Genomic DNA, 15,977 nt, shown 5'->3' with positions numbered 1-15,977 from the left:
GCAGTTGAGACCCAGTAGAGTTTACTTTTTGAGTAAAGTAAGAATTATATGTCACGGGGGGGGGGGGGTGTCATCAGGATTTTAGAGATACTTAGGTAGGGCATGGCCAAAAAAAGGTTGGGAACTGCTCTATATAGTACTGTGAACTACTTGAACCAGAAACTGAGGGAGCCCAAAGTGCAGACATGAACGACACTGAAGTTATTTCCTCCCCCCCCCCCCCCCACATTTCTCCCTTGATTTGAGTTTCCCTTTCAGACCTTGAAATCATGTTCTCTGGCCTCCCATGATTACTTTCACTTTCTCACATGATGCAGGCATAGCAAATTAATTATGTCAGCAGATCTAACTCTTATAAACCGCACAGAATTTGTCGTTAGCTAACTTCATACTACACAATTTATATAATTAACCCACTTTATGGGGTCACATAAGATATCAAATCATTAGCTATCCAACAAACTATTTACCCATTAGGCACAGAAAAACCTAACTAGGAAAAACTAATTTATAGGCTGGGCACACATATTTACTAGGCCTTTCACTGACCTAATTTAGTGGTTATGCAACTCTACTGTATGGTACCTGCTGAAATAAACTAATTAGTCCATAATTTGTCACAGCAGTCTATGAAAAAACAGTATTGTAGCCCTAATGTATTACACTTTAGTGCTTTGGCTTAGAAATAATTCCCCCGAGTCTCGCTAAAATAGCAGTTCTCTGTTGAAGAAAAATGGAAAACAGCGGGAATTATAATAGAAAAGCAAAGTGGCAAAACCGTTCAAGATTGGTTCCAATATAAATGCAGCAAGTTAGAAAGAGAATGCTGAGTACGACAATGCAATTGTGTTCCCAGTACTGGTGCCTACTGTCTAGTCTGTGTTTGTTTTCCAACATGGGAAGCAATCAATCATAACTCAGCATCTGCCTTCTTTGCTCAATTGACGGGCCAAAATAAAATTCTTAAATTTAGATTACAACCCGGCTCCCAAATGTAAAGAAATATGTGGATGGTGGCACCTACAGACTACATCCCAAAATGAAGCAATTACAGCCCACAATACTGCATGTGAAAATAACATCTTATTCTATTCAAAATACTATTGAAGAACACTCATCCATACAATGACAGCGATACAGGCTAATCAAGGAACTAGCAGCAAGAAATATCACTCGCATCCTGCTGTCTGATTCTCTATCCCACATAGCAGTTCTGAAAACTTTCACTGCCCTAAAACAGAGAATGATGGCAGCAGCTACCCAAGAGGTCTTTCAGGATAGCTCACAACTTCAGTGTAACATGATAAAATAAAGTTTTACTGGCAAAGTATAGTTAAGAAAGGAAGTAAGAAAGTAAGAAAGAAAATGATAAACAGACAATGCAAGGACAATTAAACAATTCCTATATCCTTCCTTCCTCCATCCTTCCCAGTTTTTAATTGCTGGCAACTGCCTGAACTACTCTCTGCAACTTTCACAGCAACATTTTTCAGAAGTGAATTAACATTGTCTTCTTCCTATGGCTCAGAGATAGTGAATCAGTGGTGGGTTGCCAATTTTTTTACTACCAGTTTGGGCGCACGCATGACACTTCTGCGCATGCGCAGAAGCATCCAGGTGAGTGGGCGGAGCTTCCCACCACTGCTACTACCGGTTCGCCCAATCCCGGCCAAACCGGGAGCAACCTACCTCTGTAGCGAATGGCCCAAGTTCACTCAGCTGGTTTTGTACCTAAGGTGGGACTAGAACTCAATCTCTCCCATTTTCCAGTCTCACGCCTTAACCATTACACAAACTGGCTCTGGTGCAGATATTTACATCCTAAAGGTGGGGAAAATAAAAAAGAACTTTACCTTAGTAATGAAAGGAAAATAAAAAAGGCTAACAAGCAAACCTAGTTGGCATTAACCATTTTTAAAAGAATGCCAACCCTGAGCTTCACTATTGTTAGTATCAGCATGCAATCCTATGGCCAATTGTGCTTATAAACCAATGTCAGGGTATGAGTATTATGTAATAAGTAAAATTACTATTTGCTTTAGTCATCTTTGAAAATTTCAAAGAAGCCATCACTCCATAGCTATCAGAGCAGGATCCAAAAACAATCTGAGATTGTACTGTTTGTCTCAAGTTTATAATTTTTTAAGAAGCTGACGTTCCTCCATATTTGTCCAATTTGGTAACATAAAGAATGCTATTGGCTATTTCTTATTATTTGCATCCCTCCTACAAAGAGTGTCACTTTACACTGCTTTATTGTCTATAAATCCAAGACATAGATTTAGACCCCTCTGAGGCAAGATGCAGAACATTTCAACAAAAACCACACATGCATATACACACAAACACACTGATGGCAGTTATATAACTATTGTGAGACACACAGACTAGTCAGATTGTTCTTCACTAAAGAAGCAAATATGTGTGATATTCCCCCCTCAACTTCAGGTATTCAGGGAAATAGCTTTTGATAATTAATTAAGTCTGAAGACAATGTATTAGCTTGATGAGCATTGGGGAAAGTATTATTTTGTTTAAAACCACTGGTATTGTTTTAGATCAGTGTTCTCAATGTAGGCCATTTGGGGTATAGTAAGTTTTGGAGGGAGCCACCTAAACCTAACTCCCAGGTGTATGATCCATTTGTCATAAACCTCACATCTCATCCTGTCTGCTTATCTCAGCAGCAGAAATACTGAAAATTATTATACTTTACAATACATATGTACCAGGTAGCAGTCAGCATATTGGGGTCATCAGAGGTAAATGAGGCTCAGAAGAGAATCTTGAGCAAAATAAGGTTGAGAACCCCTTGTTTAGACAAGAACTCTATATTGTGTGGCACACGGATTAAAAAGTTGATCTGGTCTCTCCAAGTCAAGTCAGATGATTTGGAGGTCAACGGGTGAGTCTGGCCGGTTACTCAATCTCAACCAAATCAAATTCACAGCTCAGGGAAATCCACAGCAGAATCCAATTTAATTCTGTCCTTAAAAGAGAGTGCACTCTATGGCTTAGAGAGGAGCCCTGCTCAAGAAACCAAGTTTCAAGAACAAGCTGCAAAGGCAAAATGAGACGACATGCTTGTTTCTGGTAAAGAGGGTCTTCTGGCTTCCAGGTCACTGCATCAATTCTCTTTTACATTAAGAGACATGTCATTGGAACGACAGTCCCATTAAAAATTTGGCCATTCTAACTTAGCAACACAGTAGAAAGCAGACCTACAATTCCTTACAGAGGGCTGATTTAAATTGTCTCCATAGGCCACGACTCCTGCTACAGATAGAGATACTCCCCCTCCCCCACCCGGATAATCACATTTTCAAGATTGTACAAAACTATTGGCTGGATGCCAATAGTCAAGATAAACTCACCTAAGCCTTTTTCTGTTTGGCAATTTCCCCTTCATTTAAGACTACTGAGAGAAGAAACCTTTCTTTGGGCAACCATGTGCTATGCAGCCTCTCTGCTCCATCCCTCTGGTCCTCTTTCCCCTGATGTATCACCCTAGGGCCAGATCACAATCTAGCTAACACATGCCATGGGGATAAGTGTTTATGTTTTGTTTTTAAGACGTATTGCATAATCTAACATGAAAGCCAAAATATTCTTCTCTGTAGCTCCCTAACTCTGAAGCATGAGAAGAGTACTGTTGAGAATTACATACCCTTCTACCACTGCCGAATGTAATCCTAGATTTATTAATCTGCAAGGATGGATCCTTGCCATATTTGCTTCCCCTGAATAGAGCTGGCAGACCTTCCAATTCAAGAAATTTAGTACAAACCATGCTTGCTACTTTAAAATACAGCCTTAACCCAAATCCATGCATTCCAGCGCAAAAAATATTCAGCTGCAGTGCACAGCCATCAGAAGAAGCAGGCAAATCATAAACGCAGAATAGGAAGAGGGTTTCCTTTCAACACAAAACGTGACAGGTTTTATCTACTGTATTTAATGCCGGTATCATTCACATAAGAAAATGCCATCTACAAGAAAGCAATCCTATCCCTAATCGGAGGACAGTTACAGTTCACCAAGGCTAAGGGCTCTTTCACATGTTCTCTCCCCCTTTCTCTTTATCTCCCTCACACACATACAACACATAGACAATCCCTGAAACATGTTAGTAACTCAAGAAACGATCCAGGAATTTTTGGGGTGGGGGTGGGAGCCATCTTGAATGAAAATATTAGGGGGGGGGGGAAGAGGACCCAAAAAAAGGTTAACTTACTTTGCCACTTTTGGCTTGCTGAGACATCCATAGATTTGGCTGTTTGAAAAGCATCTGGGCTAAGACTGCTGCACACCACTGGAAACCTTGAACAGCAACTTCCAATGCTGCTACCCACAGAGAAGCAGAGAGCAAGAGGGAGAGAGGAAGGAAGAGAGAGAGAGAGAGTGCACAGAGCACAGCGCTGCAGAGAAAGAGAGAGAGGAACAGCAGAGTGAAGCACTAAGCCACTGATTAATTCAGCCTGTTGCCAGTCACGCTGCTGAATGCTGGAAACAGAAGAAAGGGAGGAATGAGAAGAGAAAGATGGAGAAGTTCTTTTCCCTTTGGGGGGGGGCAGGAGGATGCACATCAAACCAAATAATCCCCATGAACTATCTATGTAGAGATGGTATTAGGCTGAGAACCAAGTCATATACATGTCGAGCTGATGAAGGCTCAGTAGAGATAGGAGAGCTAGTCTCAAAAGGGAAAAATCAACCGTGGGAGCGGAGAAGGATTGGGAATGTTTGTACAAATTGAAAACATACTTTCATAAATAAGGGGGCAATCAAATGGCAGATTCTGTATTTCTCATGCCAATTATTTCAAGGCAATAGGAAAAGTCTAGAGAGGATCCTCAATTTGCCGAGCTCTGTGGATATTTAGTGCTGTCTACTGAACATCCTTTTGCTCTCAGCAGGACTTCCCAGCAGTCATCCAAATGGGGAACAGCTTTTCTCCACCACCAAGCATCAAATATTCATATCATCTCAAGACGAGACACCAGAAGAAAACGCAATATAGCGTTATTAATAACAACCCAATAGTTCTGTGGCTTGCCACTCACCAAGACAACAATGCAGGGGACACGAGAAGGACATAGAGCTAACAAATAGAACTGTCATAATATTATACTCAAGTAGCAAAAAAGAAGAATTATATAACTGACAAGAGTCAGGCCAACTTAAGCTACATCCTATTCAAGGGACAGTGCCACACAACTCCTCTTAGGGGGCTTAAGATGTTAAAAGTTAACATTTTAGCCCTACTCAAAAATTGTGTGAATGACCAATCAACGTCAGCAACTTGAGTATAGAGTTGGTTATGCTGAATGAAGATCACCTGCTTTTTCAGCAATCTCTGGATGACCTTTTTTTTCCTTATCCAACTATAAGGATCTCTCTAGCATGCATACTTTAGCATCCTAACCATCTCCAACTTTCTTGCCCAGTTGAAAAAAGCAGCAGGTGATGTTTGCAGTGGTTTTGGATAGAAAATTCTTGCTGGGCGAAATTAACAATTCTTTTGAATATTGAACGCCAAGGGTTGTTGTTGTTTTTTAATATCCCCAAGGTCTTTCTGGTAGCCTTTCTACCAGTCTGATGAATTCAGGACCAGAAAGCTCTTTCAATCAACTCCTCTTCCTTCTTCTCCCAAAGCTTCTCTTCTAGTGCTGGATAGATAATTGTCTTGCCCCAAAGTTTCACACAATGTGCTGTCAAGAGTCACAATAATCAAAGGTGACTCAATATTGAGGAAAAAATAATATCTGTGGGATCCTTGATGCTCTCTGAGCTTGGAGGTTTTCTTGCTGCATTTCATTGCCAAACTAGGTAACACCATCAGTGCTAAAAGGGAGTGAGGTTTGCTCAAATGTTACCTTGCAATGAAAGAAAACAACCAAGCTCGGAGAGTACCAAGGACCCCACGGTTTAACCCACAAATATTCTCTTCTATTGGAATCATGGCTGTTACAGAATACAACATGAACAGCTGTCTTCCCTGACCACATAGCATTTAGAATCAGTGAATTGAAACTTCCAGAATTATCCTATGATCTTGTCAAGGCTGAAAAGTGGCAATAAAAGGACCAATCTTTTCAATTTAACATGTCAATGCACATACTACTCATCATGGTATAAAAAATAGAAAGAAAGAAGAAAGAAATCAGCCACGGTGGTACAGTGATTAGAGTGCAGTATTGCAGACTACTTCTGCTGACTGCCAGCTGCCTGCAATTTGGCAGTTCAAATCTCACCAGGCTCAAGGTTGACTCATCCTTCCATCCTTCCGAGGTGAGTGAAATGTGGACACAGACTGTTGGGGGGGAAATATGCTGACTCTGTAAAACTGCTTAGAGCTATAAAGCACTGTAAAGCGGTGTATATGTCTAAGTGCTATTGCTATTGCTATTGCTATTGCTATTCTCCCAAAAGGATAACAAATTTAGGTGCATTAAAATGTGAGATAAATCCTGCACAAGCTCACTGTCTCAGCATTACAGTCAGTCTGCTTCAGGTCAGGCCCACCTAGAGATACCCTGGGCATGAGCCCAGAATCTCCTGTACATGAAAAGAGACATCCCATGGACCTGCTCTCTACTAAGGAATGACTCCTGACAGGCTCCTCTTCCCTGAAAAAAAAACTAATTAATATTTGTGAGCTTTGATCTGCACAATCATCATAATCATTGTCAACTTTATTACATTTACAGTATATCAGAAATTACAGGTGGAGGATCCAACGTTGTGACGCTACGGACATGCGGTCTCGATGCTCCAAGACTGCACCCAATACTTTTGCTGCTGGGTGGTCCAATCGGACCTAAACCATCCCGCAGAGATGGTGAACAGAAAGAATATGTCTTGCTGACCTCAGGGACATTGTAAATCGATCGTCCCTGATCGATCCAAGAGAAGTTCTTCAAGCCGGCAACAAAAAATCCAGCCATTAGACTGGATGGATGGCTCCAAAACAGAAGGATACAGAAAGAGAAAGTGTTTCCAGCTGGTGAGGAATTTTTACTATTTTAAAAGAGGCTGCCTATAAAAAACTTAAAAGTTAATTTAAATTTAAGAACAGAAGAAATAAGCAGCGGAGTTAAGCTTTGAATGGTTTTGGACAGTGGATTATCTTACTTTTAAATGCTATGTTCATGGATGAAATTTATGCAAGCCTTTTAAAATAAATGGATTAAGTTTTCTTCTTGTATTTTTTTCTTTTATTACTATTCTTTGTAATCTATGGACTAAAATTCTCCTTCTTCATTACTGCGGGTGTTTTTCCCCTTTTCTTCTCTAACTCATTCAAGAATTTGACTTTTTTTAAACTTGGAATATAAAAAAGATACAAAAGGAAACAAAGAAAATTGTAACAACAGAGGGAAAGAAAAACACTGCTACTCGGAGGTGGGAGGTTTGTGTATTGGAAACAAAACACTTTTACTTTCCTCACTGATTATTCTGGCTTTGCAAAAGGTCTCATTGTTTGTTTATAGAGAGTGATAAGAAGAAAAGCATACAAATGTTCCTTTGAAGTATATCTTTAACCAGAGAAAAGTGAAAATAAGACCTTATTGTGAATTTATGCTTAATCTTGTAAAAACCTTCCAAGCCAGAGCAGCAGTGTTTGTCAGCTGGGAATAATGGCACAATTTCAACAGCAGAAAGAAACTTTAAGCCTGCAAAAGATATTGTTAGAAATTCAGAAATTATCAAACACATTTGAGAGGACGGAGAAGAAGTTGGAAAACCTACAGCATCTAACAGTAAAATATGATGAAGAAGTTGGAGAGGTTTATCAAGTGAAAAAAGGGGAGGTTAGAGTCCTAAAAACCGAAAAGGAAAATGACCATAAAGAAATTAAATGCTGATATCTATGGTGATTGGTTTGTGTCTGGAAATAGAAAGAGTGGAACACTGAAAGAGGAATTAAATGGAAGGGAACTCTACCCCAGATGGCAAGATAAACAAGAAGAAAAAAACAAAAGAATTTATGGATTTAAAGAGAGAAATTTTATTAACAACATCATTGATAACACTACTGACAATTAAAGATAAGCTGATTAAGGAAACAGAATAAGGGCATCAAAATTACTTGAGAGACTTAATAAGCAATGAGTTGCAAAGAGAAGTCCATACAAATTTGATTAAGGAGATGATTAGAGCAGTGTTTCTCAACCTTGGCAATTTGAAGATGTCTGGACTTCAAGTCCCAGAATTCCCCAGCCAGCGAATGCTGGCTGGGGAATTCTGGGACTTGAAGTCCAGACATCTTCAAATTGCCAAGGTTGAGAAACACTGGATTAGAGGACTGATACCACAAATGGCAGAAGACATGAGACTGTTTTGCTACTGGAAAGATACAGGTTGATAGATGAAAGTGTATAATTTAAAACTAGTTAAACTTAGTGAAATTTAGTGACAATAGATATAGTTAAATAAATAATTGATAATAATAATAATAATGCATACATATGTATTGTTATGATAAGTAATAATTGGATATGAATATTGAATGGTACCTGTTGTGACTCAGCAGTTCTGCTGAGAGTCTTTTCGGGATCAAGATTCATTAGGCAGCTGGGAGAGGTTAGAAGCAAGTTGGGAGATAAAAGGAGGGATGCTGCCATGCCCCAGTGGCTGGAGTCAATGTTCCTTCGTGTGTTCCGTGTCTGGTACAATATTGCTTGCTTATTACTCGTGATTATGCCTGTTACATTTGGACAAATGCTTTGGTGTTTTCATGTAAATCTGATCCGTGGAGACGGTGGAAGAAGAGCTGCGTTTGTAAGAGCTTTTGTTTTGAATTCTTATCGGAGAGTGATGTTTATGTTATTTCTGGGCTCGAAGCCAGTTTGAACTGAAAACTGATAAAGAAAAGTCCTTCTAAGTTTAATTGTCTGCGTTTGTTAACGAGCCGTCAAGGGTGGGTCAGAACAGGTACCCATGAAAGGAAGATTAGAAATCTTTTTGGTTATATGTAAAGGATAATAAAAAAGAACTAAGTTAAATTTAGTTAATTTTTGATTATTAGGGGGGAAATGTTATGATACAGTATACAGTCAAATACAGGAGGGATAATGATAACAACATATATATATACATATACATATACATATACATACATACATATACATACACACACACATACATACATACACACACACACATACATACATACATACACACATACACATACACATACACATACACATACACAACATAAGGAAACTGGATGTAAATTGTAAAGTGATTTGGAAAGGAGGATTAGAATTTTTTGTTACTAAATATTATGGATGTTTAGCTAGAATAGGCCATAAGGATTCAGTGTTATTCAAGGATTTTAGAAATAGCAAATGAAATGCCAGTATGTGGTTATGTTTTAAATCTTGGTATATTTTATGATGAAGGACGTTTAAACAATTATAGTCAAATGAAAAGGGAGGTATGATAACATGTATAAATATCTGAGTTAAAATACTGGAGTTAACATGAATTATGGTTGATGACTGTGGAAGAGATGCACAAAAGTCTTTTGTAACCAACTGTTACACTTTTTACAGTATGTAAAGAAGGAGGATTCTTTGTGTTGTGTTTGTTTTAAAAATAAAAAAAATATTTAAAAAAAAGAAAATACAGGTTAGACTGGCCATAAGTCAGAATGAAAAGGAAGGATATGGTGAGCTCAATATTATGACCAAAATAAATATTTATCTCCAAAAAGATATTTAAAAACTACTTTATTTATTTTATGCCACTTTAAATATTTGTATGAATAATTCAATACGGTGAACATTTTTGTTTTTGATTATTTATACCCATTCATTACTTCTACAAATAACTCAAAGTGGTGAACATGTCCAACACACCTTCGTCCTCCTATTTTTCTCACAACAATCCTCTGAGATGCGTAAGGCTGAGAGAGAGTGATGGACCCAGTCACCCAGCTGGCTTTAGTGCCTAAGGCAGGACAGTCTCTTTGATCTAGGCCAGCACCTTAACCACTAGACTAGACCAAACTGGCTATTATTAGAAGAGTGGATTTTCCCCAGTTAATGAAAAGAAGAAGCGATGTGAACTACTAGCAAGCCATGGGACTTTTTACAATCTTCCAACCATCCCTGTGCTAAAGTAACAGCAAGGACAGGCTTTTAGCCACTATGATGGTTGGGTAATGCTGCAAAGATTTATAAATCACTGGTGTGGAAATGGCCTACAGCTGAAGGGCAAGACATACATCTCAAATCCAGAGAACTGATGATTAAAACATACTTTTTTTAAAAAAAAACTTTGGGCCTGTAGGAAGTTAGCACCCACCACTCTCCTAGAAAAATGAAATATTCTAGGGAATATTAAAAAGGCAGACTATTATATTTTCCTGGATGAGAAATGGAGAAACATGTTTTTAGGCAGGAAACAGACACACTCTTAATAGTCCCCACCCTCATCAATAGCTCACAGCAGACGTCCGCACTTAAGAGATAAAGAGATAGCTAGGTCTATTCCTAGGCAAATGTCCTCACCCAAGATCCAACAAAAGTAGGATTAACCTTCTACACATCTAGCAATAGAACTCACCACATGGCACCTGGGAAGATTATATCACCCAGCAAGGCTCAACCAAGCCTGGGACTACAGACAACCTACAAAGTTACCCTTGCATGGCCCCATGGGAATCTGACCAATCAGAATACAAGCTCAAATTCAAAAGCCCAGAGAGGTCATAAAACCCAGGCACTCTCAGCATCGCTTCCCTCTTTGCCCAGAACCTCAAACCATTTGATCCTGTCCACCATTAAAAACCATCTATCCAAACCATTGTTTCCAGTGTCTTTCTCCCCACTTGGAACTGAACCTAGATGGACATTTCTTCCAACAGGCCCCTAGATGCTACTGGATGTTGCATCTTAAGTAGCCTGTTTGGTAAGTTGGGAGAGTGAGTGCATTCAGAGAAGCATTGTGAGAATGGTGTTGGAGAACACACAAACCAGCATACAGCGACACTGCAGTTTAAATAGGCTTTTACTTTCGTGGAAATAGAGGTATCAGAATCCATCAAACTGTCCAAGTCATACACGGATAAGACAGTCAGTCATCAATGTCTTTCAGTTAAGGGATAATCCAAATAACATAGTCCATAATCATACAAACAGTCTGGTACTCAAAGTTTGCTAGCAGTTGCAAAACTTACAATAGCTCACGGCACTTTCTAACAGCCAGCTTCCAAAACACTCAGATCAGATCAGCCCAGCATCTAACAGAGAGCTAATAGTCATTCTGGCTCCCTCTTATGGCCGACTGAGGAAAACAGCAACCAATCACATTTTACAGTATATAGCATTGTTACATGGTTTATATATCGCCAACCCAACGGTTAGATTATATTCCTAACATAGTCCAAAATCATAGGAATATTAAGGTTGGATGAAAACATCCCCAGACTTGAAAAAAATATGCTTTGCTCGAGATGCTGAAAGTGTTGCTGGTTAAAGAGAGCAATCGAGAGACTTAGCTCTGCATCTGGCCATTCTTTGGATAAGGCAAACCGTGGATTGCAAAGAACCTTAAAATCTACAGGGCTGGGTAGCCTCCAGGATTTTTATCCAACTTGGAGATTTTACTTATCATCATTTGAAGGATCAAAATGCCAGAATATATATAATTCTAGGAGTAAAGCTCAAGAAAAACAAGAGGACATTTGTGATGCTGATTACAAAAGGAGCCCAGTGGGGAAGAAAGGGGAGGGGAAGGAAAGAGAGGCAGCATCTTTCTCCAGGGCATTGTGTTTCCTAGACGACACACACACTCTGGAGCTGCACAAAGGAACACAATGTTTTGCACAGCACAGATCTCCCTCCACAACCTCCCAGCAACGCCACCCCCCCCCCCCATTCCTTAACACCATTCCTAGGAAGTTCCAGGGCTGCTGAAGCACAGCTATTGGCAGGTGGGATTGCAGAAGAAAGGGGGAAAGTGGGGGAGAGGAGAGTCTTGAAGCCATCTGGCCTGGGAAACTTTCAGTCCCAAACACAGCAGTTAAATGAGTTTTGATCTCTCCAGAGAAACGCTCCCTGGCAAATGGTCCTGTGACTGCTCTCTCATCACAATTTTGACTGACTGCATGACAGGACTCTGGAGGATAGCATTAAGGGATGCTTTTACGCTGTTTCAGCTAAACAGAATAGGAGCACCTTAAGCTTGATGGGCAGCCAGGTCTTCTTCCAGTGCTTTGGCAGTCACCTTAGCAGACCTGCTGTCTACATTGGCTGAACTTTTTCCTTAATAAATAAATGAGAATATATACTCTCTTTCATTTGGATTCATTTACATTCTGTTTACTGTTTGACTGATGTGTGAAATGTATGGAAAGTTTGTGATCTCTTTTTGTTTTTGGGGGGGGGGTTCCCGTGTATGTGTGTGCACGCACGCGCACAAATGCACATTTTTTTTATAAACCTTGTTAAATAATAATACGAAAAAAACTTTTCCCTTGATAAAAAGCCCAGATTCTTTCTAGCTGAAGACAACACAAAAGCATTTGAGCTGCTAATAGGAGGAGCTTTAAAAAGCACAATGTATACTTGTCTATGATAAGAGGGTCAATCCAAAAGAAGAAAAACTGGTATTTATCCCAAAGGAGCAGAGGGACATGGCTGGGGGGTTGGAGTGGCATATGGACCACTGATTAAAATAAGAAATGAAAAGAAGAGGTACCTGAAGCCCTAAAGCCATTTCATCTCCATCCTGTTCACACAGTGTAAGCATCACAGTTAAGGAAGGTTGAAATTTTAACAAAGGGTACCATATTCTGGGGTGTCTTTTATTCATGGCAAAATAGTTTGGTGCACAGTTATCACAAAGATCCTGTTTCTACCTCTGCTATCCTTCCCCAGGAGTGAGGAGGGAATGGGGATTTTGCAGTATCCCTCCCCTGTCACACCCACCAAGCCACGCCCACAGAACTGGTAGTAAAAAAATTTGAACTTCATCACTGTCCTGTATGCAGTTGCACTGGCAGTCAATGCAGAAAAGAACAGCAAGGCATACTTCACAAGGTTCCTCATACTGAAAGCAAAAGTTCAGAAGACGAAACCCTCAAATAGTGTAAAAACTACAGAACTTAGAAAAAAGGGGAATAACTGCAGCAGGTGCTAAAGTTTCTTTTTTTCCTTGTTCTTTTTTAAACTTGAAAATGTTCAATAAAAACTATTTTAAAAAAAACAACAAAAGTGGCAAGAGAAGTTCAGCAATAGGCCATAATATGGTTTGTTACATTTTGAATTTATCTAATTTTTTAAAAATCTGGCTACATCAGCTCATTCATCATATGATTACTGTGGTTTAAACCACGTATGAACCCAAATTTACTGAAACAGGAAGAATGTTCTAGGAGAAGAAGGTAATTTAGTCCCTGGGTTTTTTTTGCAATAAAACACATTTAATTGAAGGTGTGTTAACACCTGTCCACCATCCCCTTAACTGTTGCCATTTGGTTGTTTCCCATCTAAACTATATTATTGCCCAGAATATGTCCTCTAGAATAGAAGGGCATGAGTTCTCTTTGTGAAAACATTAGTAGAAATAACAAAGTTAATAAACAGCAAAAAAAACCACAACCTCACAATTTCAGGAATTCATGAGTTATCTTAATCCTTTTCAACATTTATGAATCTACAATGTTCAGAACCAGGAATGGATCAAACTATATTTCCTCCACAGGCTGGCTCAATATCCTAAGATATGGTTCTCTTATATAATAGTTAAACAAAGGTAAAGGTAAAGGTAAAGGTTCCCCGCGCACATATGTGCTAGTCATTCCCGACTCTAGGGGGCGGTGCTCATCTCCGTTTCAAAGCCGAAGACCCAGCGCTGTCGGAAGACATCTCCGTGGTCATGTGGCCGGCATAACTAAATACCAAAGGTACACAGAACGCTGTTACTTTCCCACCAAAGGTGGTTCCTATTTTTCTACCTGCATTTTTACATGCTTTCAAACTGCTAGGTTGGCAGAAGCTGGGACAAGTAACGGGAGCTCACTCCGTTATGTGGTGCTAGGGATTCGAAGCAACGAACTGCCAATCTTTCTGATCAACAAGCTCAGCTTCTTAGCCATTAAATCACGGCGTTACATCATTATAAATATAACTATTTTGCACATTCTTATTACTTTTATAAATCATAGTTTTAGGCTACTGGAACACTAGGCTGATGCACAGCAATTCAGAAAAATAAGACCAAGGGAGAGGATAGCAAACCATTCCCTTCTTTTGTCTGTCAAGGAAATATATTAACAGGGCTTAATTCAGATATACAATAGTTAAATTAAACCACAGAAAATAATGTGCCATTTGGCCAGGGAGGGAACAGTGGGAGATATAGAAATTAATACTGTAAAAGAGATAAATAAGGGGGTTTGGAAAGAAACATCACAGCAATGTTATGTATGTATAAATGGACATTACTTCCACAGGTTTAGTTTAGTTTAGTTTAGTTTATTGGTCTTGTATGCCGCCCACTCCCGAAGGACTCCGGGCGGCTAACAATAAACAGGGGAAGGGGATAAATAGACAAAACAATTTAAAAATACACAACATTCATAGTTACCGTGGGGCTGGATACTTCAACAGCCCCCCGGCCTGCCGGAGCAGCCAGGAGTTAGTGGCTTTGTGGAAGGCCGGGAGAGTAGTAAGGGTCCGGATCTCTACGGGGAGCTCGTTCCAGAGGGCTGGAGCTGCAACAGAGAAGGCTCTCCCCCGGGGGGTCGCCAGCCGACATTGGCTGGCAGATGGAATCCGGAGAAGGCCTAGTCTGTGCGATCTGATCGGTCTATGGGAAGTAATTGGCAGGAGGCGATCTCTCAGGTACCCAGGTCCGATGCCATGTAGGGCTTTATAAGTAACGACTAGCACCTTGAAGCGAGTCCGGAGACCAATAGGTAGCCAGTGCCTGGGTGTACCTGGGTGCACCCACGATCGCTCGCGTGGCTGCGTTCTGGACTAACTGAAGTCTTCGGACACTCTTCAAGGGCAGCCCCATGTAGAATGCGTTACAGTAATCCAGTCTTGAGATCATGAGGGCATGAGTGACTATCTGAAGGGCCTCCCGATCCAGGTAGGGTCACAATTGGTGCACCAGGCGAACCTGGGCAAAGATCCCCCTGGTCACAGCCGACAAATGGTGTTCTAAAGTCAGCTGCAGATCCAGGAGGACTCCCAAATTGCGAACCCTCTCTGAGGGGCGTATAATTTCACCCCCAAGCCTGAGAGATGGAGCATTTGGCCAATCTTTGGGAGGGAACATCAATAGCCACTCGGTCTTGTCGGGATTGAGTGCAAGCTTGTTCATACCCATCCAGACCCTGACAGCCTCCAGGCACTGGCACATCACTTCTACCGCTTCACTGAGTTGGCACAGGGCGGACAGATACAACTTCGTATCGTCCGCATACTGATGGTATTTAATCCCGTGCCGGCGTATGATCTCACCCAGCGGCTTCATGTAGATGTTAAATAGGAGGGGGGACAGGACCGAACTCTGCGGCACCCCATAATTGTGGGGCCTAGGGGTCGACCTCCGCCCTCCGACCAACACCGACTGCGACTTGTCCGAGAGGTAGGAGAACCACCGAGGGACGGTGCCTCCCACTCCCACCTCCCGCAACCGTCGCAGAAGGATACCATGGTCGATGGTATCGAAGGCCACTGAGAGGTCAAGGAGCACAAGGATAGAGGGGTGACCCCTATCTCTGGCTCGCCAGAGATCATCGATCAGTGCGACCAAAGCAGTTTTCGTGCTGTAACCAGGCCTGAAACCCGACTGAAAGGAATCCAGATAATCGGTTTCATCCAAGGACCGTCGGAGTTGAGAGGCCACCACTTTCTCAACAACCTTCCCTAGAAAGGGCAGGTTGGAGACCACGTTGGAGGTCATAAAATATTGTACATAGGCCTGCAATATATAATTTATCAAGCCTGAACATA

The 15,977-nt window shown here is 40.7% G+C and overlaps 1 protein-coding gene across 5 annotated transcripts in view; it reads right to left on the bottom strand.

Moving 5' to 3' along the window:
* Positions 1-15,977, bottom strand: part of TMEM94 (transmembrane protein 94) — a 117,726-nt gene that overhangs the window by 60,369 nt on the left and 41,380 nt on the right. The gene's annotated exons all lie outside the window — the stretch shown is intronic.

Source organism: Thamnophis elegans, chromosome 2 (assembly GCF_009769535.1).
Source record: "Thamnophis elegans isolate rThaEle1 chromosome 2, rThaEle1.pri, whole genome shotgun sequence".
Taxonomy (NCBI): Eukaryota; Metazoa; Chordata; class Lepidosauria; order Squamata; family Colubridae; genus Thamnophis; species Thamnophis elegans.
The sequence above is the reverse complement of the archived record's forward strand: the minus strand, read 5'-3'. Positions and strand labels throughout refer to the sequence as shown.